The 24,883-nt window shown below is 40.8% G+C and overlaps 1 protein-coding gene and 1 long non-coding RNA gene across 4 annotated transcripts in view; one reads left to right on the top strand and one right to left on the bottom strand.

Moving 5' to 3' along the window:
• LOC311522876 overlaps positions 1-24,817 on the bottom strand; it is a 37,304-nt gene extending 12,487 nt beyond the window's left edge. The window contains exons 1-4 of the long non-coding RNA XR_014712200.1: positions 24,720-24,817; positions 24,397-24,583; positions 7,084-7,186; positions 3,909-4,020 (exon numbers count right to left, since the gene is read on the bottom strand). This is a non-coding gene — a long non-coding RNA (uncharacterized lncRNA). The remainder of the gene's footprint in view (positions 1-3,908; positions 4,021-7,083; positions 7,187-24,396; positions 24,584-24,719) is intronic.
• Positions 1-24,883, top strand: part of CLMN (calmin) — a 99,689-nt gene that overhangs the window by 31,941 nt on the left and 42,865 nt on the right. The gene's annotated exons all lie outside the window — the stretch shown is intronic.

Here is a 24,883-nt window from a genome sequence, read left to right as displayed (position 1 = left end):
CCTGGTAAAGGATGGTAGAAAGCACAAGAGACTTGCCTCTCTCTCTTGCACCATTGCTCAAGATCTGGCCATTGGGAGTGGGTGGGGTGTAGTCTCTACTATCCCCTAGTGGATCACTAAAGTCCTGTAGGGCAATAAGGAGGTGCTTGCAAGGGCAAGGATGATGTAGCTACTGCAGTTCTGTCTGGGAGTCTCTTGGAGGAATTCTGATGGTCTCAGTCTGCTGTATGGTGCTGCTGCACCCTCTGTAAAGCATAAGTCTAGAGACACTCAGGGTGGGTGACAACACACCATATATTTGCATGACCTGAGGAATGACAACTCCCCCCACCCACTTGGCAAGTTCCTATTATTCTCTAATAGTTCTGTTTTAATTCTGCCTGTTTATGCTTCCAAGGGGTGTGTGAATGAATATTAATATTCCAAGACAGAAAAAGCTTAATGTGTAGTTATTGATCGTTCAAACAATGGCTTTTCTTTCTATATAACAGTGAGCGCAGTGTTGGTAGATAGCCATCTTAACCCTTCAAAAGAACTAGAGGAGTAAACAGAAGTGACCTTCTGGCCACCTGCCTTCATTGTCTCAATATTGCTTCATGACTAGCCTGATGTTCAGTAGATGGGTAACTCTAAAGGTGATTTTGACCTTCTGAAAGGAAGCCTTGAGCAGTCACAGGGACAATTTAATAAATGGAATGAGAACATGTTGCAAACAGAACTGGGTGAATAACTGATTTTTTCAGATCACTAGCAGTTCTAAAACATTTTTAAAAAATTGAAGGTTTGAATGGAAACTAAAAATTCCAGTAAAATTTGGTGAATCAAAGAAGTCGACACAAATTTGTTTCTGGTCAAACAAAATGTTTAGTTTTCCCTGAAGCAAATCGTTTACAAAAATAAAAGCAAAGGAAATGGGCTAGGTTCACCCAATAGCCAGAGGAGAAGCAGATCAGGGAAACAGGATGAATTAGTACAAACAAAAGGTCTACTAATATAAATCCAGGACTGTGTTAAGATCATGCTTGGTAAACAAGAAGAGTGTTGAACCAGAAATCAGTATACCAAAACTGGTGTGTTGGAAACTAGGCCTAATTGGTGGACAAAATAATGAGGGAATGGGCTATTCCACCTATTCCCTTTTGGGATCCTTAAAGAAAGAGACTTTGGGAGAAAAATTTGCTAATTGAGCAAGCTTCATAATCATGGCTAGCACCCCACTATCCCCTGGGACTTGGGCCCTTCGTCATCCTGAGCCTGAGAGATGTCCTGACCAGACCAAGCCACAGAGAGGGACCACGATGACATTGCTACCTCTACCAGCTCCAGCTGAATCCCAAAAACCACCTGGGATGAAACAGGATTGAACTTTAACCACCACACCTTCTCTTTTCCCCATAAGGATACTTATTACCATCTTTGATACCATCTAAGAGACTATCAAATAATGTGTTTTTCCTTTCAAAAACAGTCTCCAGCTAAAGGGAGAGGGAACAAGGGGTGTTGTTAAAATGAAAAGCCTGACTTAATACTCTACATTTCAAATGCTTTAACTGTTTTTCCATCTTTTCTTTATCTTTAATAAAATATTAAAAGGATTTTTAATGGTGTGTTTACCATGGTACTAAGCAGGCTGAGGTCTCTGTATACCCAGTCCCAAACCTTGTCCAACATTGTTTAATATTGGACAGTGACTGGGTTATGTTAACACCTTTGGCCCATTTATTCCATCTCAGTTAGTAAAACACATCTTACAGCTGAGACAGTAATTTTAAAAAATAGCACTTTGAGCTGCCTCTAACTTTATGTCGTGCATTTGATTCTGGAGGATCTTGGAACTCTTCTTAATGTTCAACTGCAATAGAATCTTCAACCACCAATGAAACACAACCATCTTAGATGAAACGCTGCTACTGTTTCATAACAACGCTGCATAACAGCATTGGACCGTGGATGAAGAGCATCTCATCTAATTCATAGTCCCTGAGCAGTAGTAATTCAGGACTATCCAACATGTGGTTGGGACATGGGACCTCATACCACCAGATTAGTAGTTCTCCTTCTCTCAGGATACTCCTAGACAGTGTTTTGTGTATAGGTCTGAATATTTTTTCTCTCTAAAGTATGTTTAGTTTACAATTGGGTTAGAAGTCAAGGGCCAGTCAAACTTGTATACAGAAGGCTTGTTCTGTTATTCTCAATTCTGCTCCTGTTTGAAGGTCTGATTGAAGTAGAAATCTTACCTGTTTGTTATGGGCCTAGTCTTGAACTCCTTATTCTGCCTTTTATTAATCCTTACCAAGGCAAGGCTCTCATTGAAATCCATAGGAGCTTAGACTAGAGACCTCAGGCTTTGACGCTGGTTTGCAGAGCATTGAAAACTCTGTGTTTCAGCTTCTAATAGTCTGAAGGATTTTAAGCTTGAAAAAAGAAGTCTCAATTACCATATCTAATGGATTTCAATTTATTTTTTGTATTTGTACATTCTACCTGGTTCATTAAATGATTCATCCTTTCATGCCTTCAGACCTTCCAATAATCACTATACAGGATCCTTTGATGCCTGAGCAACTGACAGGATACATTATATTCAAAGATCTTGGTCCCTTGTGATGCTGCTTTTTAATGTGTGTGCAGGGACCAAATCCTGTTACCAAGCAGCCTGGGACACTGCATCAGCTGCTGCTGGGCAACATAACAGTCTTTGTCCTGATTGAAGTGTCACAGCTGAAGTGATTTGAAATAGATAACCCCCCTTCCACTGCATCTGGGTCTCAGAGCAGCCTTAGAACTATGAATAATTATCAATACCAGCTGATTGTCTGCTAGGGTCTTGTGAGGACTGCTTAGCATGACACCGAACTCTGCAGCTTCTGGGCAAAGGGATCTAAGCAATGGGAAGAAAAATGGGTACAGAGACAGAAATAGAAACAAACAAGGCTCTGTGCGGGGGGAAGAAGAGACCAAAGACTGAGGCAGAAACTAATTAGCACCAGTACACAGAAAAATGGACATAGTAAATGGAAAGAGAAGGAATAACAGTGAAAGATCTTGATCCTTTTCCGAGTAAAGTCATTAGAGAAAGTGCCATTGATTCTGGGAAAGTAGGATTGGGCCCAGAATCTAAGGAAACAAAACAATTATTCATTTTTTAAAAATGAAAGACATAACATGCTTGTTTCAGTCATTGTTCCTTTTCTGTATTGTATTTTAACATGTTAATAAAATGAAAGAAAAAAAAATCCGGGAAAGGAAAAAGTTGAAATGGGAAAGAATGAGTAATGTAAAATAGAATAGGGGTCATTTATCCTTTTGTACTTATGCATAGTCCTAATTAGCAGCTAAATGTGTATACCCAGGGGAGAATCTATCCTTATGCCACTATGCTTTGCTAAATTTTTATTTTGGGTTACAACTGCATTTTATATTTTAGATACTTTTGAGTAGTTGGTTGTTAAATAAAATATCAGATGGTTTTCTCCTTGGACTTTTGAGACTGAATTATAGAGTAAATCAAGGATTCCAAATCTTTCTGTTCCTGGAAGTTTGGACCACTTTAGTCCTTTCACTGCTCTTGAATGTTAAGCAAATCTCTGCACAAAGGATATCTGCATGCCCTCTGATGGTATGTAAATTGCAGTGATATAGTGATAGAACTAGAAAAGAACATATGGCATTGTAGATTCAGGCTAGTCATATGGTGCTGAAAGGCTTAATACAAAGCATGTGTCTAAGTTCTCATTCTAGCAGTCCATCTTGTAGCGTTTTTTTACCCCTCTCTCCATAAGGTATTGATTGGTATTCTGGTTAGCTTTTTGCAGTCGTGAAATGAACATATTATGTTGATGGTGAAGCATGTTACAGGTGGTTAATATTTTTAGTTTATAGCATGTGCCTGCTTCAGGGCTTACCTCAGGAGTGAAGATTTTGAAGTCCATTTACATTAACAAAGGAACCTATAAAAAGGGATGTAATGTGCTGACTAGTAGTAACTAAGAGGCCACTGCATCAAAGACCAGATCACTGTAAGAAAAAAAGTACAAATGAGGCATAAAACTATGAAAAGGGCACTACCTGGTTAAAAACAAGAGTCCTGATTCTCTGTGTTGCTAGAGCAGTATAAAGACATATTTAGCAACAAAGAGGGTGGAATTCCTGGAATTAGACCCCTAAGAATACTCCCTGCTCAGGGACCCTCCCCAGCCAGCATACAACTCATGTATGGACTGTAGCCTTCTTCCAGCGCCTGGCACAGGGGGTGCATCAGGGGCAAGGAGTTGAAGGTAGAAGCCAGGATTATGGCCGGAGCCTGCTGTACTAAGACTATTTTTTGCTTCTAGGCCCTCCCAGGCACCACGGGGAACACTGTAAGAGAAGCTCTAACTTACCCTGGGGGCTGGGCAAGCCTCAGTTGCCCCAGAACACAGGAAGTGCAAAGGTGACTTAAGCTAACTTTGTTCCTCCCTTTGGGCCCTGCACTGATGCAGTAATGGGGTAACTGACAATAATGGCTGCTATATTTAAAAGAATCTTAATTTCCTGGGTAACCACACTAATGTCTTAGTTTATTGACATTGAAAGAATTTTAAAACTTTGAATTTACTTTTTGCCGTTTAAATTACTTTTGGCATTTTTTTCCCAGTTGGATCATGAAAATGGACTAGTCCAGGGGGTCTCAAACTTCACTGCACTACAACCCCCTTCTGACAACAAAGTTACTACATAACCCTGGGGGGTGGGGGGGGCAGAGACTGAGCCCTGCTGCCTCGGGTTGGGGGCGAGGGGGCTGCAGCCTGAGCCCCATCACCCTGGCTGGGGATGGAGTTCGGGCTTCAGCCCTGGGTCCCAGCAAGTCTAATGCTGGCCCTGGTGATCCCCTTAAAATGGGGTTGCAACCCACTTTGGGGTCCTGACCCACAGTTTGAGAACTGCTGAACTAGTCAGTTTCATCCTTTAATTAATTTCACTTTGTAAACTCTTTAGGAGATTGATTTCAGCTGAGGCAGTTTTTCTAACCAAGGAACAAACATTCATGAAAATATTTGTAATTGTTTTAATGTATGAAAAGTCTTATTTTACAAAACCTACATTTTTGGACCAAAATTAACTAGATATTTTCTCTCTAATCACATAGGTACAATTTTTTTTTATAAGGACTCAATTTTATGCTGTTTCTAATTGTTTGTCTTTTCTTGTGCTGTAGAGCTAGGAAAGGTCTGGGAGATAAGAAGTGTAAATGATGTGTGTGTGATAAGGGCAGGGATATATTTTAAAGAAAGTTCTGCAAATACTCTGGCTGTTGTTGAAATCTAGCATAGGGAGTAACTGGAGTAATGCAAAGTAAGGGTAAAGGTTTGTCATACCAATCCTACCATCTTCCTCCTGCCCCCCCGGAAATGCCAGCAGATTGCTGGAAAAGATAGGTTTCAGAGTAACAGCCGTGTTAGTCTGTCTTCGCAAAAAGAAAAGGAGTACTTGTGGCACCTTAGAGACTAACCAATTTATTTGAGCATGAGCTTTCGTGAGCTACAGCTCACTTCATCACGGTATGCATCCGATGAAGTGAGCTGTAGCTCACGAAAGCTCATGCTCAAATAAATTGGTTAGTCTCTAAGGTGCCACAAGTACTCCTTTTCTTTTTGCTGGAAAAGAGTTTCCAGTAAGTCATTTGAGCAGGGCATTGGACTAGATGACCTCCGGAGATCTCTTCGAACCCTAATCTTCTATTATTCTATGATTCCATCAGTTTGGGATTTACTGCTCACAACACAGGCAAATGGCATAGCCTTCTAATTTACAGAAAACCTGAAATCCATGGGTAATTCCCATTGCCATTCACAGATGGAAGTGCAGTACATTCACACAAAGACTCAATAGCTGTGCTATTCCTTGAGCTCCTACAAACTTTGTGGCATCCTGGCTTCCATATTCCTATTGCTTTTCTATCTGAACCAGATCACCCCATTGAGATGGATGGGACAATTCCCAACTTTCTCAGAGCTATTGTTTCAAGCTGTCTGCAGACTCAGGCAGATATCACTGGATCATTGGGAGGAGGCTATGGGGAAGTAGCTTAGGGAGTTGTAGCTGTCACACAGGTGTTACACGAAACACTGCAGACAGCTGTGATCCACAGGGCCCTGGGCTGGAACCCAGAGTAGAGGGCGGGCCCGGGTTCCCCGCCTCCCCCCAACTCCCTGTTGGATACAGGAGGAGTTGACAGAAATGATTAGGGGACTGGAACACATGACTTATGAGGAGAGGCTGAGGGAACTGGGACTGTTTAGTCTGTGGAAGAGAAGAATGAGGGGGGATTTGATAGCTGCTTTCAACTACCTGAAAGGGGGTTCCAAAGAGGATGGATCTAGACTGTTCTCAGTGGTAGCAGATGGCAGAACGAGGAGTAATGGTCTCAAGTTGCAGTGCGGGAGGTTTAGGTTGGATATTAGGAAAAACTTCTTCACTAGGAGGGTGGTGAAGCACTGGAATGCATTACCTAGGGAGATGGTGGAATCTCCTTCCTTAGAAGTTTTTAAGGTCAGGCTTGACAAAGCCCTGGCTGGGATGATTTAGTTGGGGATTGGTCCTGCTTTGAGCAGGGGGTTGGGCTAGATGACATCCTGAGGTCCCTTCCAACTCTGATATTCTATGATTCTATGACCTGGACTGTGGGTCCAACGAGAGGGGAAGGTCCGTGGCCTGTCCCCTGATCCACTAGGTGGACCAGCAGAGACTGTGGGGATTGTTCTCCTTCCTTTTCCCCATGCTGGCCCATGATGAGGTTAGCTGAGTGAACGGCAGGTTTGACCACTTGCAAAAGTGGCCAAACTGAGGGTTGCCATGAATCTCTGAGGCAAGCAAATCCGCCAATAAGCGCAGGACCCACTGAGACAGAGGAAGAACTTTGTCACAGGTGACTTGACTGCAGTCTTAAAGTATTTACATAGGGAACAAATATTTAATAATGGGCTCTTCAGTCTAGCAGACAAAGTTGTAACACAATCTAATGGCTGGAAGTTGAAGCTAGACAAATTCAGACTGGAAATGAGGTATACATTTTTAACAGTGAGGGCGGGAATAACTTACCAAGGGTTGTGGTGGATTCTCCATCACTGACCATTTTTAAATCCAGATGAGGTCTTTTTCTAAAAGAGATGCTCCAGGAATTATTTTGGGGAAGGTCTCTGGCCTGTGTTATACAGGAGGTCAGATTAGAATAGATGATCATAATAGTCCCTTCTGTCTTTGCAATCTATGAAATCTAACCTACATCACCTCTGCTATTTCCATCCTGTACCCCCACACAGCTCTTGTAATGAATTTCAATCCTGATTGGCCGTACCCCAGCTATTTCTGTCCTGGACTCCCACACAACTTGGCCAGTGCATCTCAGTTCTGTCAGGCAGCACCTTTGAGCCTTTTCTGAGAAGAATGCCAGTTGAATTGCATATCATCATAATGTAGAATGGTTTTGTCAAATGAAAAAAATATACATTCAGGATGAGAATTCTGAAACCTACTAAGATGAAAACAAATTCAGTTCACTTGTGGCCTAAGCTAGAGTTAAACTTTAGAAGCTAGAGTTAAACTTTAGTGTGTTCAGATGTGGCTTAGGTCATACTTCTTTACCTTCTGGTTTTTTTTACATCTAGCAATTAAAATAAACAGACCCAGAGTATTCTGTGTTCTAGGGACAGTGCGATTTGGTTACAGAAGGCAAGTCTAGGGATTTAACCTCAGTACTTGCATAGTCTGTCTTTGCATTTTCTGAACAAATTGTTAGTACAAGATATGAATAAAGCAACTTGATTTAGAAACATGTTTCCAGGGAAACATTAGTTGCTTTGGAAGTTAACCATGGGACATGATTTTTATGTGGCTCTTGGGAGGTTTGAAGATTTTCTTTCCTTTTTATAGAAAGAACATTCTTCTGGGGGTCTGGTTTGGTTTGGTTTTTACTGTAAATTTTGAAGCAAATAAACAAATATGGGGCGCCACTAAGAAAAAGGCTTAAAGTATTTGGAATTCAGAGTCTTTGTCCCTTTATATAAGTTTGGAAGATACTTGTTTGATTCATTTGTTATCTTCCTCCATATAGTATACAAGATACAGACAGTGTGATTTATGGACTAAAGAGTTAGGACTCCTAATTCCATTCCTAGCTTTGTGCTCAGTTTGTTGTGTGACCTTAGGCAAGTCAGTTAACCTCTCTCTACCTCATGCTACTCCTCTGTAAAATGAATATGGTGATATTTACCTACCTCCCTGAATTGAGGAGTAATTCATTAATATATGTAAAGTGTGTTGAGATTCTAAGATAAAAGATCCTATGAGAAATCAGTGTAAAAGTTTTCTCTTTGACTTGATTTCTGACTGAAATCGGAGACAAAATTTTCTTGTTAGTTAGACACTTGGTATGAGTCTCTCACAATAAGAACTTACCCACAGAATGTTTGTTTATATTTAGGACCTTACTTAAATATAAGGTATTTTGGAATATTATATAAATATTCACAGTCCATTTTGGTCAATTTCATGGTCACAGGATTTTAAAAATCGTAAATTTCATGATTTCAGCTATTTCAATCTGAAATTTCACGGTGTTGTAATGGTAGGTTATTGTAGGGGGATTGCAGTACTACTGCCTTTACTTCTGTACTGAAGGCAGGATGGCACGGTATGCTATTGCCCCCCCTTACTTCTGGGCTGTCTTCAGAGCTGGGCACCCAGCCAACAGCTGCACAGTACAGTGCAGACGTAAGGGTGGCAATACCCCTAAAATGACCTTGAGACCCCCCTGCAACTCCCTTTTGGGTCAGGACCCCCAATTTGAGAAACACTGGTCTCCTCCGTGAAATCTGTACAGTATAGGGTAAAGGCACACAAAAGACCAGATTTCACTGTACATGACATATTTTTTCATGGCCGTGAATTTGGTAGGGCCCTATTTATATCTAAGTGAGTAGAGATGATGGTCTTCAGCAATAAATATTTGTTAAAATTGCTAATACTGTGCATTTGTAAGGAATACTATAATTATCTAGTCAGTTGTAATGTTCTTATTCACTAATTCCAGGTTCTTCTTTTCAGTCATTGATAAGAAAAAGACATTTACAAACACTCATATAAGGGTGTGGGATTGTATTTTTTTGATGGTTTTGAAGTGATATAAATGCCACGATTTACTAGACTTTAAATAAATTATGCAGTGTGATGGCAGTTGCCAACAGCAGCAGAAATCAATGGAGCTGTGGCTTTCTCACACAAACAATTGTGCTAGGTAGATCCTGTATCTATTAAAGTCTGCACCTAGGCTCTCCATTTTTAGGACATCAGTTCAAGTAGGAAGAGGTAGGGAGGGTCTATATTTGTTTTGTTTGAATTAAACTACATTTTTAAAGGAGAGCTGAAAACCTTTTATATGTTACTGGTTTAATGTGACAGTCTGTGTGCACAGATGGTGTTTTTTTAAAAGGTACTCTTTGGACTTGACCAAAACAAAAAACAAAAAAACCCCACAAGCATCCAAAACCATCTTTTAAACCTTGTAGTTAGATGTCAAACAAATTGATTCGGCACTGTGGTCCTGTCTGCAAGGGAAATGACTATGGGCCATAACTGTTTGCTTTAACCACTCAAGTGAGGGAGTGGAACAGGATTTGGCCCTACCTCTACTTGTGGGACTTATCAAAGAAAAAGGCCTGCCCTTGTGCACATGTATGCTCTCTCTCGGCCAAACTCTCCAAGCAGCTGAGTGCAGTCTGGGATATCAGTAGAAGCTGAGGATATTCAACACCTTGTAGTATCATAGCATCAAATCCTGTTTCCTGGGATTTTCTGGCAGGCTGTTGCCACATTATAAAGCATGGATAAAAATGATCTGGCATCTGTGTATATCGCTTAGTGAATGATTGCATTATTTTTTATTGGTCCAGAATTTTCTAAGCTACAGTCACTGACCCACAGTAAACCAAGGCTAGCAAGAATCTCTCTCTGAAGGCTTAGTCTCCAGTTTGATAGTTCTTACTTACCTTGAATTGAACACTCTGCTCAGCACTGAATTGCGTGTGTGTGGATATGACTGGATTGCTATTGCTGACCATTTGAAAACAAACAAATGAGTGAAACCAATGGGTCTTGTGGCCAAGCACAGCTGTAGGCAATGGTGTGATTTGATTGGCAGTAAAGCAACATGGGGTGAAGTTATTTTTCAATCAAATTAGGCTTTATTTTACTAATCCAGTGAAACTGGAAAGGCAGTTTTCAGTAAACTCATCTCTTCATTAAATGGGAGGCAAAGACAAAGCAAATCCACTTAAAAAACAAAAAAAGTTAAAATAAAGTGACTATGCAGCTGTGGAAATAAATTGAAGCAAATGGGGCATATTTTCAAAGTCATTATTGCAGCTAAATTGCAGTCATTCTTATTAATGGAGAAATTAACTAAAAAGAAAAACACCACCGAAATGTACAAATGTGAGAAGTTTCGCATTTTTCCAAAGTTGCACAATCCTATATGGGAACAAAAATTCCCACCCAGCTTCTGTGATGATCTGTCTGCAAATATTTACTCATGTGAAAGGGAAGAATGGTCTGTTTTTAGAGTTCATTTTAAGAATTTTTGTCTGTCTAATATTTAAGCTTGATCTATTTCTTGCAGTATATACAGGGGGAAAGGGTATTGCAGCCATTTACTGCTAAAGCACTGTGCAGTGGTAGGGCAGCCAAAATTGTATGTAATTATTTTTTTAAAAGATAGTCAAGGAATGCAGAGTGCATTCCCCAAGTCTTACTAGGTCAAGGTTTTGAGAGACGTTGCAATAATGTGGAGAAGTAGTGATGATTATCACAGAAGCAACACCAGATATATCACAGAAACAACCATCATATGGATTATAGCCTGGCTTCTATCAATTTTGCTGGCATCAGAATCAAGCCAGAGTTGTCACTGCAAGGTCTGATTGAGTGCCTTCCAAGTATTTGTGGATTTAATCTCACGACATGCATGAGTGACACGAATTATCCCCCTGGTAAAGATGGGGCAACAGAAGCACAGAGAGACCATGTGACTTGCCTGAGGTCACCCAGGGAATCTGTAGCACAGCTATGAATCAAAACTAGATATTCTGAGCCCCAGTCCAGTGCTTTAACCCCAAGACCATTACCTTTAACTAAAAGAGAAGAGGATGTTCCACTGCAAACTTCAGAGACAAAAAACTCTCCATAGTTAGGCTCCTGGTGTGCTGAGGCCATTGTTTATCTGCTGATCAACACTGTCTCAGTGTTTCCTGTATTCCCCGCTCTGTCTTTGCCTATCTGTTGTCTTGTGTTATACTGAGGCCAGACTGTAAACACTTTGGGACAAAAACAGTCTTTTAGTTCTGTTTGTACAGCACCTAGCACAATAGAGCCCAGGACTAAGGCTCCTAGGCCTGTGATAATACAACTAATAATAATTCCAGAATAAGAGCATCCACACATGTAATTAATCAGGAATAGTTAGTCTGCTTTAAATTTGCATCCTACTTTATTCTGGATTAACTCTCATGTGTTATTCTGGATTAACTCTCACAACAAACCCTAAACCTTTATTTAAAAATAAAAAAATGCCTACATTATTGTGAAGATTACACTGGGTTGATGTTTTCAAGGTTAACTGATGCTGTATTGAGTCAGCTGTAGACAGTGATCTTCTGATCCTACGCTTGTCTGCTACAGACATGGTCTGAAACAGTCGCTGTAAAAAGGTGCAAACCCTACCCCCACACCCACATTAATCTAACTGGGTCACTAACTGAGAAAGCTGGAAGGTAATTTACTTGTTAATACTTCGCTGGTGAGCAGTTTAATAGAAACATCTAGAAAATGGGCTGTCAGACAATCCCTATCAAAAGCCCCTCCGAGCTGCACTATTTTCAACACAAAGCATTTAAAAATCATGAGATGGGACCCAAACATCCTGAGATTGGATTAAACATCATCGTGATTTTTTTAAACCCCCATAATTCATTTTTAAATTGGCTTTCTGGTTTTTGAATATTTTATGGTGCATTTGCATCACAGTTTCAATCTTTTCTCTGCAATCATTACTTTGAACAAACAACCCCCAGCCCCCCACGCACAAAGGAAAACTGAGATTCTCATGCAATTATATGATTTCAGGAGCTGGGATTTTAAGAAAAACATTAAATATTATAAGACTTGCTGTAAAATCCTGAGTAGACAACACTGCAGCTGCCAAAACCTTCAGTTGCTTGATGACTTAATTAAATGGTAATTAAATATTCATAAATAGGCCCAATGGCCTGTGATGGGCTATTAGATGGGGTGAGATCCGAGTTACCCAGGAAAGAATTTTCTGTAGTATCTGGCTGATGAATCTTGCCCATATGCTCAGGGTTTAGCTGATCGCCATATTTGGGGTCGGGAAGGAATTTTCCTCCACAGCAGATTGGAAGAGGCCCTGGAGGTTTTTCGCCTTCCTCTGTAGCATGGGGCCTGGGTCACTTGCTGGAGGATTCTCTGCTCCTTGAAGTCTTTAAACTTCGATTTGAGGACTTCAATAGCACAGATATAGGTGTGAGGTTTTTTTTGTAGGAGTGGTGGGTGAAATTCTGTGGCCTGCGTTGTGCAGGAGGTCAGACTAGATGATCATAATGGTCCCTTCTAACCTAAATATCTATGAATCTATGACTTGTGCAATGCAGTTTTGCATTGAATGTGGGGACATTAGAGCTTTGATCAGTGCCTGGCTAAAGGTCACGAGATTCTATGCCCTGGAGCTTTCGTCAGCCCAGCTGTTTGAAGTCTCTGAGTGGTTAATCACTCCCTGGTGTTAAGAGGCAGAGCTGAGCTAAGCAAAGCAGGGAAGACGTGGTATAAAAAGTCACTTGCTAGATGAACTCAAGAGTAGTGAACAAAGGTAGTGAACAGGAGGGAGTAGCTCCAGCTACAGACTGTGTTTTGAGGTAGCAGGACTTGGTGAGTGGTGTGTTTGGCCCATCTGTGGGTTGTTTGTTTGTTCTCTGGGTACAGACTATGTAGCCAGGTCATGGGCCCCTAAGTAAGCTCTTAGAACTTTGATTAGTACTTTTCTAAAGACTATGAGGCTCTAGCTCTTAGAGCTTTGATCAGCTGTTTGAAGTTTCTGAGTGATTAATCACCTCTCTGGTGGTGAGGGGCAGAGCAGAACTGAGCTAAGCAAGGAAGACTTGATATAAAAAATCACTTGCTAGGTGAACTTGAGAGCTGTGAACAGAGGGAGTTAACAGAAGGAGTATGAGAAGCTTTCCTTCCTGGTTCAGCACTATATGTGATAAGATGGCCTGTGACAGAACAGTGGTGGTGACCTGCAATGGATGTGCTATGCTTTCTTTCCTGCATGAGGACAGAAAGGATTTTCTGTGCATGAAGTGCAAGTTGGTGACTGTTGGAGGAAAAGATTCTTGGATTAGAGGGGCAAGTTAAGACTCTAATAAGAGAACTGGAGGAGTTCTTAGACAACCAGATTCAGGAAACACCAGTACCCCAGGTCTCAGGAAGAATGGAGCTGGCCACAAGGGAACTGGGGAGAGAGGGGGAGTCAAAGAGAAGGCCTAGCAGTTTATAACCACTAGAGGAAAGAGGTCATGGCAACATTCTTCATGGTTGGAGACAGATGAGGATAGGTAGACTATGGCCACCAGAAAGAAGAGAAACAGGAGGAATTCCACACAGCTCTAGACCTTTCAAATCAATACCAGGTCCTCAATGTGGAAACTATGGAAGAGGCCTTTCAAGATCCACCAGGTCCAAGGGAATGGAGAGATGTACAGGACACACACATGGATGGCAGCTTGGTCTAACGTGTAAGAAAATCAAGCTTACCTTTGAAAAGAGTTCTCTAACTATCCAAGGAAGTCAAACCCTTGTGGGAGATTCAGTACTCGGAAGAACCAAAAGAACATCCTGCCAGGGAAAGGTGGACAACAGGACAGTGTGCTGCCGTTCTGGAGCCAAAACTCCAGATGTCTGTCTAGGATTGGATAGACTTCTGAAGTCTACAGGCCAGGATCCATTGGTGATGGTTCATATCATCCCATAACACAGTGTCATTAGTGCTATCTCAGATACTAGATGAATTCAGGGAACTCGGAATCATGGAGAAGAAGAATAATGTCCAAGTGATCTTCTCTGAGATCTATCCCATCCCATGACCAAAGGAATGCAGAAGATTCTGGAAGTGAGTCACTGAGTAGGTAAGTGGCATAGGATGTAGGGCTTTGGTTTTGTGGAACATTGGCCCACCTCTCCTATGGGGAGAGGGAGCTGTATAGTTTGGATGGCCTCCACCTCAGTAGAAGAGGGACCAATTTCCTTGTGGACAGACTGACTAGAGTAGTCAGTCGGGGATTAAACTAATAGCAAAAGGGGAGGGTTAAAAGGGGGGACAATATGAGTACTCATTTACCACAAAATCGAGATGTTGAGAACAAAATCAATCAAGGAACCAAAGGGCATGAAATGCTTGAATTTCCTATATACTAATTAGAATCATAGAATATTAGGGTTGGAAGGGACCCCAGAAGGTCATCTAGTCCAACCCCCTGCTCGAAGCAGGACCAATTCCCAGTTAAATCATCCCAGCCAGGGCTTTGTCAAGCCTGACCTTAAAAACCTCTAAGGAAGGAGATTCTACCACCTCCCTAGGTAACGCATTCCAGTGTTTCACCACCCTCTTAGTGAAAAAGTTTTTCCGAATATCCAATCTAAACCTCCCCCACTGCAACTTGAGACCATTACTCCTCGTTCTGTCATCTGCTACCATTGAGAACAGTCTAGAGCCATCCTCTTTGGAACCCCCTTTCAGGTAGTTGAAAGCAGCTATCAAATCCCCCCTCATTCTTCTCTTCTGCAGGCTAAACAATCCCAGCTCCCTCAGCCTCTCCTCATAAGTCATGTGTTCCAGACCCCTAATCATTTTTGTTGCCCTTTGCTGGACTCTCTCCAATTTATCCACATCCTTCTTGAAGTGTGGGGCCCAAAACTGGACACAGTACTCCAGATGAGGCCTCACCAATGTCGAATAGAGGGGAACGATCACGTCCCTCGATCTGCTCGCTATGCCCCTACTTATACATCCCAAAATGCCATTGGCCTTCTTGGCAACAAGGGCACACTGCTGACTCATATCCAGCTTCTCATCCACTGTCACCCCTAGGTCCTTTTCCGCAGAACTGCTGCCTAGCCATTCGGCCCCTAGTCTGTAGCGGTGCATTGGATTCTTCCGTCCTAAGTGCAGGACCCTGCACTTATCCTTATTGAACCTCATCAGATTTCTTTTGGCCCAATCCTCCAATTTGTCTAGGTCCTTCTGTATCCTATCCCTCCCCTCCAGTGTATCTACCACTCCTCCCAGTTTAGTATCATCCGCAAATTTGCTGAGAGTGCAATCCACACCATCCTCCAGATCATTTATGAAGATATTGAACAAAACCGGCCCCAGGACCGACCCTTGGGGCACTCGACCCTTGGGGCATTCTAGGAGCCTGGTTAACAAACAAGAGAATTGCTCATTTATGAGCATACATTTGATCTAGTTAGTATTACTGAAACCTGATGAGATGATTCACTCAACGGGAATGTTAAAGTCAATGTTTATAAACTATTTAGGAAGGTCTGTGTGAGTGAAAGGAGAGAGGGAGTGGTGCGCCATGTTAAAAAATGGCATTACCTGTTTCCAAGTCACTGATAACTTGGAAGAAAATAATCCTGAATGCTTATGGATCAATGTCCTAACAAACAAAGCGCAAGATGGGGTATTAGTTGGTGTCTGCTACAGACCACCAAATCACACTATGTAATAGGATGACCACCTCCTTACAGACCTGTCTCTAATGTGTAGGGGGAAAATACTGTGTGATCGTGGGTGAGGTCAATTTGAGTGACACATGCTGGAGATCTAATGCTGCCAGTACTAAAACATCCTTGGAATTTCTAAACATTATAGATAACAATTTTTTAACACAAAAAGAGTTGCAGCCAATATGAGAGAATTTTGTATATGGCCTTGTCCTAACAGAGGAACTGATAACAGAAATAAAAGTTAATGTTAGCTCAGGAATAAGTGATCATGACTTGATCACGTTTACAATGTGTGATCAGAATAAGGTCCAGACATTTAATAAAATAAAAACTTAGTGCTTTAAAAGGGCCAGTTTCACAAAGATGAAAACAATTATGACACATCAGCTTGGAGGAAAAATTTAATCAGAAAAATATGAATGATGATTGGGAATCATTTAAGAGTACCTTACTAGTTGCCACACTCCCACAACTGAGGAAGAAGACTGACTTTTTTTTTTTTTTTAATATATGTATATATGTCAGTCATTTAAACCAGCACAGTCTGGTTTAGAGAGGAAGTGAAGGCAGGTGTCAAAAATAAATAAACAAATGTAAGAAAGGTGAAGTTGAGACTAATGAATTTAAATCAGAAGTTAAGAATTGTAGAAAATTGATAAGGGAAACCAAGGGGCACAAGGCATAATCTATGGCCAGTAGCATTAAGGACAATAAGAAGGTTGGGGGGGGGGGGAAGGGGTGTTGGGTTTTTTTTTGGTACATTACGAACAAAAATACTCCATACAGTGGTATTGATCCATTACTATATGGAAATGTTAGAATTATCAATAATAATGCAGAAAAGGCAGCAATAGTCAATAAATATTTCTGTCCAATATTTGGGATGAAGTCTCATTATCTGATAACACTCTTTCCATTCCGTTAGTATCTCAGGAGGATGTTAAACAGAAGCTGCTAACACTAGACATTTTTAAAATCAGCAGGTCCACATAACTTGCATCCAAAAGTTTTAAAAGAGCTGGCTGAGGAGGTCACTAGCCTATTTAATGTTGATTTTTTCAGTAAGTCTTGGAAAACTGGGGCAGTTCCTGAAGACTGGAAGAAAGCTAATGCTTTTCCAATTTTTAAAAAGGGAAATGGGATGACACAGGTAATTGTAGGCCTGTCAGCCTGACATTAATCCTAGGCGAGATAATGGAGCAGATGTTACAGGACTCTAGTAATAAAGAACAAAAGGGGGTAGTGTAATTAATGCAAATCAATATGGGTTTATTGAAAATTGATCCTGTCAAATTAACTTGATATATATTTTTATAAGATTACAAGTTTAGTTGATAAAGATAGTGTTGATGTAACATACTTGGATTTCTGTAACGTATTCGATTTATACAGCATGATCTGATTTAAAAAAAAAACTTCAATGATGTAAAACCAACATGATACACATTAAATGGATTAAACTGGTTAACTAATAGGTCTCCAAATGTAACTGTAAATGGGGAATTGTCATCAAGTGGGGTCTCACAAGGATTGGTTCTTGGCCCTATGGTATTTAATATTTTTATCAATGATCTGGAAGAAAACCTAAAATCATCACTGATAAAGTTTGCAGATGACACAATTTGTGGGATTTGTAAATAATTAAGAGGATAGATTTGTAAAGTGGGCATAAGCAAACAATATACATTTTAATATGGCTAAACGTACATCTATACATCTGGGAACAAAGAATGTAGGCTATACTTACAGGATGGAAGACTCTGAAAAAGGTTTGGGAGTTGTGGTGGATACTCAGATGACATGAGCTCCCAATGTGACTCTGTGGCCAAAGAGCCAATGCCATTCTAGGATGCATAAACAGGGGAATCTTGAATAGGGATAGAGAAATTCTTTTACAACTGTATATGGCATTGGTGAGACTGCTGCTGGAATACCATGTTGGTATTGATGTGCACAATTCAAGAAGGATGCTGATTAAATTGGAGAGGGTTCAGAGAGGAGCCACAAGAATGATTAAAGGATAGACTCAAAGCGCTCAATATATTGAGCTCTTTGAAAGAGAAGGTTAATGGGTGACTTGATTACAGTCAGTAAGTAACTATATGGGGCAACAAATATTTACTAATGGGCTCATTAGTCTGGCAGAGAAAGGTTTAACACAATCCAGTGGCTAGAAGTTGAAACTAGACAAATTCAGACTGCAAATAAGGCATAAATTTTTAACACTGAGTAATTAACCATTAGAGCAAGTTATCATGGTGGATTCTCCATCACTGACAATTTTTAAATCAAGCGATCTTTTTCTAAAAGATCCACTCTAGGAATCTTTTTGGATAAGGTCTCTGGATACTGGTTATACAGAAGGTCAGACTAGATCACAATAATCTCTTCTGACCTTAGTCTATGACATCATGATGCAAATGCAGTTTAACATCAACACAATACCAGTAATATCTGGATTATTCATTTTCATATTTAACTCATTAAAAAACCTCTGTTTTAACTTAAATAAGATGTTTCTGAATTTCCAGGGACCATGCCTCAGATTTTTAGGTACAGCTTGCTGCTGAGTCTGAAGCCTTAACTGTTCTTGTCCAAAATCTGAATGAGCGTGCTTTGGGTTTGGTTTTGGCTTTTGGCAAAGATCAGCTACCTCTTCTGTAGGTCGCATTTGCATTGAGAGAGACTTAATTAGATCTCTTTTTAGTCTTTAGCACTGCACTAAAATGTAACTATTTTTTATGAACTATATTCTGTTCACATTTTACCCATGTAACTTCTGCATTCAGTTGGGTATACGGTTTAACTGGTAGCATGGCCCCTTGTATCCTAATGCTCTCAGATTATTATAATAATACTCAAAGTTCCTCTGTTAAATTGTTGATAAACTTACTTTTTACAAAGGATTCTCTCATGGTTTGACACTGAGCATGGGCCCCTCTTTGTAAAATCCATGGTCCACATTGGGTTGGGAAGCTACTGGAAAAAGGCTTTGGCATTATACTCCAAAAACACTATTCGGTACTGTGCTGCTTTCTCTCCAGACAACTCGGTCACAGAGAGCAACAGCTCAAAGTCTGCCAAGTACACGCTGATTTCAGTCTCATCAGCGTGACCAGTAAACTTCTCAGGAAAAAGGGCTTTTTACATCTTGAAGCTGCTGCCACCAGTTGTAATAAGTCATTATAGAACCACAGAGATTTATGGAACACTGCAAGAAATAAGTCCAGCACCCAAAGGAAGGAGTGAACTTCTTCCTAGCCTTCTACCCCTGAACCAAGTCTACAACATAGCAAAACGAGACAACTTAACACTCAGATAAAGACCTAGAACTACCTATTAGTAGAGGTGCTGTCTGCACTGATCATGATACTAGTATTTATTTTCCATAGGGGAAGGCTCATGGGGCCTGATAATAATATTTTAACTGGTAGATCTACAAGTTCGTACAGTCACGCCCTCTGTTATCACTAGCATAGATTTATTCTAAATCTACTCCTAAATTAAATTTGTTTTCCCCCTAAATACTTTCATGCTTTCCCTTTCTGCCCAGCTGGGGACTGATTATATACCTTTCTTGCAGCAGATGACATGCTTTTGGAGTTTTGCTGTATTCTGAGATCTGAACCCTTGCCCCCTCTCTCTAACAATGTCTGTTTCTAGACTGCTACACAATGTTGTCTGTGAATTCACTGATTTTCCTACTTCTGCATAAAGTCTCCTTGGTAGTAGTTTTCTTCAACTTCTCTTCATTCATTAGCACAGGGGTGGCTGACCTGAGCCTGAGAAGGAGCCAGAATTTACCAATGTACATTGCCACAGGAATGCATCCGATGAAGTGAGCTGTAGCTCACGAAAGCTTATGCTCAAATAAATTTGTTAGCCTCTAAGGTGCCACAAGTATTCATTTTCTTTTTGCGAATACAGACTAACACGGCTGCTACTCTGAAACCACTAATACATCAGTAGCCCTGCATCAGCTCCCCCCTGCCCACTGGTAGCCCCACTGATCAGCGCCTCGCCCTCCCTCCCCACACCTCCTGATCAGCTGTTTCATGGCGTGCAGGAGGTGATGGGGGTCGGGGAGGAGCAAGGGCATGGCAGGCTCAGGGGAGGGGTGGAGTGGGGGCAGGGCCTGTGGCAGACCCAGGGGTTGAGCAGTGAGCACCCCCCAGCACACTGGAAAGTTGGCACCGGTAGCTCCAGCCCCAGGGTCGGTGCCTACACAAGGAGCCACTTACTAACTTCTGAAGAGCCGCATGTGGTTCCAGAGCCACAGGTTGGCCACCCCTGCATTAGCATGTCAGCCAAAGAACTGAAGTGGCCTGTGGACTGAGACACACGTCTCTTTAAATTAAACCTAACCCTAAATAATTATAATTTGTTCCCAACAGTTACCTCTGTTCCTCTTTGCTTATGCAGTACTTTGTGCCTAAGCCTGCACATGGAATAAATATAGTTTTACTCTGATTTTTTTTTTCAGAAATATATTTTTCCTGTGGGAATGGTTATTGAAATTGACACACTTTTTTTCAGAATGTTTTGATTTAAACAAAAATTGCATTTTCCATAGCATATAATAGTGATTTGATGATCCTTTATTCTGCCAATGGCCTCACGTTTTGTAATGCAATATTTGTTAATCAATTTGCTCATCTGCTCTGTACTCTCACAAACCTTATTTCAGTGTGACTAGTTTGGAAGGTGAGGATGTGACCGGTCGCTTCCCAGCTTATGGCTGCCTCTGCTGCCTAGCCAAAGGCCTTAGCCAAAGAACAGGGCCTCAGACTGTCACAGTAAGAAAAGGCCCTTACACCGGCAGACAGTGATTTTGATTCTTTCTTTTATACCTCTATAACTAGCTAAGTGATAAGAATACACCTAAATTCTTAGAGAACAGGCCTTTACAGACCGGCCTGAATATCTATATCCTAACAAGTGTATCTATTTTGCAGAAAAATAAGTTGAGGTCCAGAGAATATAAATGATTTGCTGTGTCACCTCTGACAAATCAGTCGCTCAGCTGAGAATAATAGTCGGGATTACTGACTCCCCAGTTCCATGCTCTGTCCACTAACTGTTCTTTTTTCTATTGTATGCAGCTTCTTCTACAGTGTCTACTAATCCTAGTATTTGCAGTATTCTCTGAATGTATGCTTGGGAATACTGCAAAAAATCAGATCACGTCATTTAAGGAAACTGGCAGATTTTTAAAGAATAACCACTGGGTTCCATTAGATTTTAGCCTGTGCATGAATACATCTGATGATGGGCCACTGTTATAGTTCAGCTTGTGGTGGTAATTGCAGTGATATCACTCCAGTGTACAGTACAGTTTCATAAGTTTTAAAATGGTACTTGCAATTGTTGTTGATTCTGTTGGCCTGCCCTTTCTCCCATTGCAGATCAGACTGTAGCTCAAGTCTTAGAGCACTTGATTTTTCTCTTTCTGTAATGATCTGCAACCCATTATCTCATATCACATGTTTAACCCATGATGCACAAAACATCTGCTTATTCTCTAAAGCTGCAGGATTTTGTTCCAGTTAATACTAATCTCAGTAAATCTCTCAAGCTTTTATTTTAGAATTGCATGTACTTTTTACATGCTTTTAATGTTCATTTGTCTTCACGCTTTTTTCTCCTTCCTCTGAACTGTTTAGTAGTTTAGAGAGGCCATTAAACTCAGTTCAAGAGGCAGGAGAAAAAAATTGGAACCCACTGTGACTTGTGACTCAGCCATCATGGAGTGCAGTCATAGCTTTGAAGCCTCTTCCTTAAGTTTATTGGCCGAGCACATTAGCAGTGGCAGCTCCACGTCGGGGACCTAGGCAATTAATGAGTTTAGACAGCCAGCTTTTAATACTGGGCCTACAATAGTGTACATCTATGACTTGGCTTTAGCTTGCTCCTTTCATTTCTGTACATTTCCTCTGGTGTTGGGATGTTGTGGTTCAAAGTTGTAGCATAAATCTTTTATCTGCCTTATATATAAGCTGGGTGATGCTTTTTGTTTCTGCTGTCTTTCATAGTGAAAAATAGTTCTGGCAGGGAAACCTTAGCTTGTTTGACAGGCTCAGAAAAGTAACTCCGTATCACTCCCATCCTGTGGGTACTTTACCTGTTTTCTGACTACACAGTAAGTCAGAACTGCAGTTTCTTGAGCACAGGATTCCTATACACAAAAGGCAAAGACCTAGCTATATTTTATGCCTCTTTGGCAAGCGTCCCATAAACCTTGCATTGTCTCTTGAAGCTACTGCTCTAGGCAAAAGAGGTCAAAAGCAGAATTTGTTTAAATCTGGGCTTTGTACTAACATCTGAAATTCACCTCAGAAAGCTGTAATGTAGTTTTATTTTTTTAATCATATCAGATATGTGCTGGGCACACGCACACTCTCGCTCATGTTATTGAACTGTATCATTTATAGTGCGTATTTATATATAAAAATGCATCTAGTCACGATTTCATCAGTTTTGCTAAGATAAGAGCTGTAGCAAACATAAGCACGCAGAATAATTCTCAACTGTCTTTTAATGTCAAGAGAAATGTCCCTATTTTTTTTTAATCAGCAGTTCTTTTTTCCTTCTTAAATTTGTGGCTTGCTTTTATTAAGGTCTGGGATTTGAAAGCCCAGCAATATCATGCTTGATTGAGAGAGCAGAGTTTCTTTTAAAATGCTTTATTTAATCCAAGCAACTTCAATATTCAGCTTTTTGTCTTTGTTATCCTTCTGTTAGCCTCTCTGATTTTGCTTCTTTGTCTCCAATTGTTCAGTTTTTAACATGGTTGTCACTGCGTTCCTTCTCAGAGAGCTGATGCACAATATTCAGGAGAGTATCTTATTACTTTTCAGGTTTTAGTGTGTGTCTACAACCTTGGTCAGCGAAAAGATTTCCCCCCCCCCCATGGGATGGTGGTATTGTATATATTTTTCAGAGTCCATAAATATGGTCTGCGCTTTGCAGAACAAATTAAAGACAAGTCCCTGCTCTGAAGAGTTTACAGTGAACATCTTGAAGTTTTTGTAATCTTTTTAAACTCATGGCACTGAAAGTGAGTTTAGGTGAGCTCTGAATGAAGAGCAGGTGGTGGTTTGGTATAGAGGTGTTGGAATGTATGTCCATGCAAGGAGGCATAGAGGTGTGAACAGGAGGGAAAGTGAAATGAAGCCTATTGCCTCATGGGACAATAGAATAGAAGTGTTTAGGCTGAGGTGGGTCCAGTGCCATTGTTTTAACTATCAGAAGTTGGGGGTAATAAGTTTCTCCCTGGTGACTGTACAGCATGGGCCTGATGGAACATTCATATAGACTGACATAATTCCATTGCCTTCAGCTGAATGACTCCTGATCTACCCTGGAGTAAGTGAGAGGAGAATCAGGCCCCATATCTTTGAATAGGTAGAAAAAGTTCAGGGGGAGTCCTGGAGTAGAAGAGTTTAGCTTTGTCCTCCAAAGGCGCATGCAGCGCTATTTCATGGGAGCTGGTGAGAAGATATGAGCCTCGGATGTACTGAGGACTCCCAAAAATGTGAAGTAAAATTGTCTGGGAATCTCAGATTCATCCTTCAGCAGCTAAAAAGAATGTTTGATTACTGATTTGCAAATTCGGTCCTAACCAAAATCTGCACTCTGTCTAAAAAATGTCCTGTCATATAATGAAAATCTGGTGTTGTGTGAGACCTCTGGGTGTCTGTACTCTGTACAACAGTAATACCAGCCTGAGCATTAAGAATTTCTGCAGTAAGGTTTTAACTCTGCAACTTTCCTTGAAACAAAAGAGCCTCAAATGTTCAACACCTGCCATAGAAGTTTAATAAGTAGCCCTGTAAGTGGGTCATTTTCAACAAACAATTAAATTAACGACTTCATCTGGAAGTTCAGTGGCACTATTTCAGAGTAGGTAATTTGAGATTGGTTTCTACATTTATATGCTGAAGTTAATGTTTCCTTTATAAACCTGTATTTTAAGGATTTAATATTTCATGTGCTCCAAATCTCATCAAGCTGAAAGTTTCTAGCCCAGATGTATTTCAAAAAGAAAATTGATATTAATGCTTTAAGCGGTTGTGAGTTCTCAAACACGCACACAAAAAATACAATTCTCAGGAATTCTGAAGCCTATAAAAATGAATTCTGTGGGCAGTTTGAATAAAACTCTTCCCTGGGGTTTTGGCTCCGCTGCTCAAATCTGCACTCCTACGTACTGTATATGGAGCTGCTGTTCATCTCCATGAGAGAGCTACAAATTGAAGGAGGGCAGAATATTAGGGTTGGACTCCACCAAGCAGATTGGAGAGGAGAACTTTACCTATATATTGTCATGTGAGTTAGTTGTTGACAGCGATTTTAAAGACTATATATAAGAGCTGCAATCCAGGGGTGGAGAGTGCCAGTGTGTTAGTGCAATAATCTGTAGATCAAGAGCATGGAGTTCAAATGTGATTGGATCACAAGGGAAAACAAATGTAATAATCCTAGGCCTAGTCGCTGCTTTACCCTCCCCCATCCAATCTTTCTTCATCGCTCTCCATCAGCTCCTCCCACACTTGCCTTTGTAACTTCTTTCACGGTGTCTTGTACAGCTTTTATCAATCTTCCACTCTCCATGTTCCCGCCTTCTCTTTTCCTTTAAATCCTTTCTGAAAAGCTACTTTTTCATGGATCCTTCCCACACCGATCTTATAGTTCTTGCACATGCATTTTAGTTCCGTAAAGCATCATTGTAAGACACCACCACCTAAACAAACAATAATCCGAGTCAACACACACACAAGTGTGTGGGGGTGTGTACATGTGCGGGAAGGGGTTGCAGACACGACACAAAATTTTTAAAAAATTGAGCCATGTCTCTGAGATTTTAAGCACGGCCTTACCTAGGCTGCTGCTCCCAGATCAAGATCAATTCCGCCCATACATATGCTTTTTGCAGACCACTTTAAGTATTGCTTCTAGTCCTCATTTGCCCAGATGACAAAACATGGAAAGAAGCCCTAGATTAGAACTGCAAGGGGTGTAACAAGTTAGGAGTCAGGTGTGC

Source organism: Lepidochelys olivacea, assembly GCF_965140295.1.
Source record: "Lepidochelys olivacea isolate rLepOli2 genome assembly, chromosome: 6".
NCBI classification, from domain to species: Eukaryota; Metazoa; Chordata; order Testudines; family Cheloniidae; genus Lepidochelys; species Lepidochelys olivacea.
This window is presented reverse-complemented; position numbering and strand designations above follow the sequence as displayed.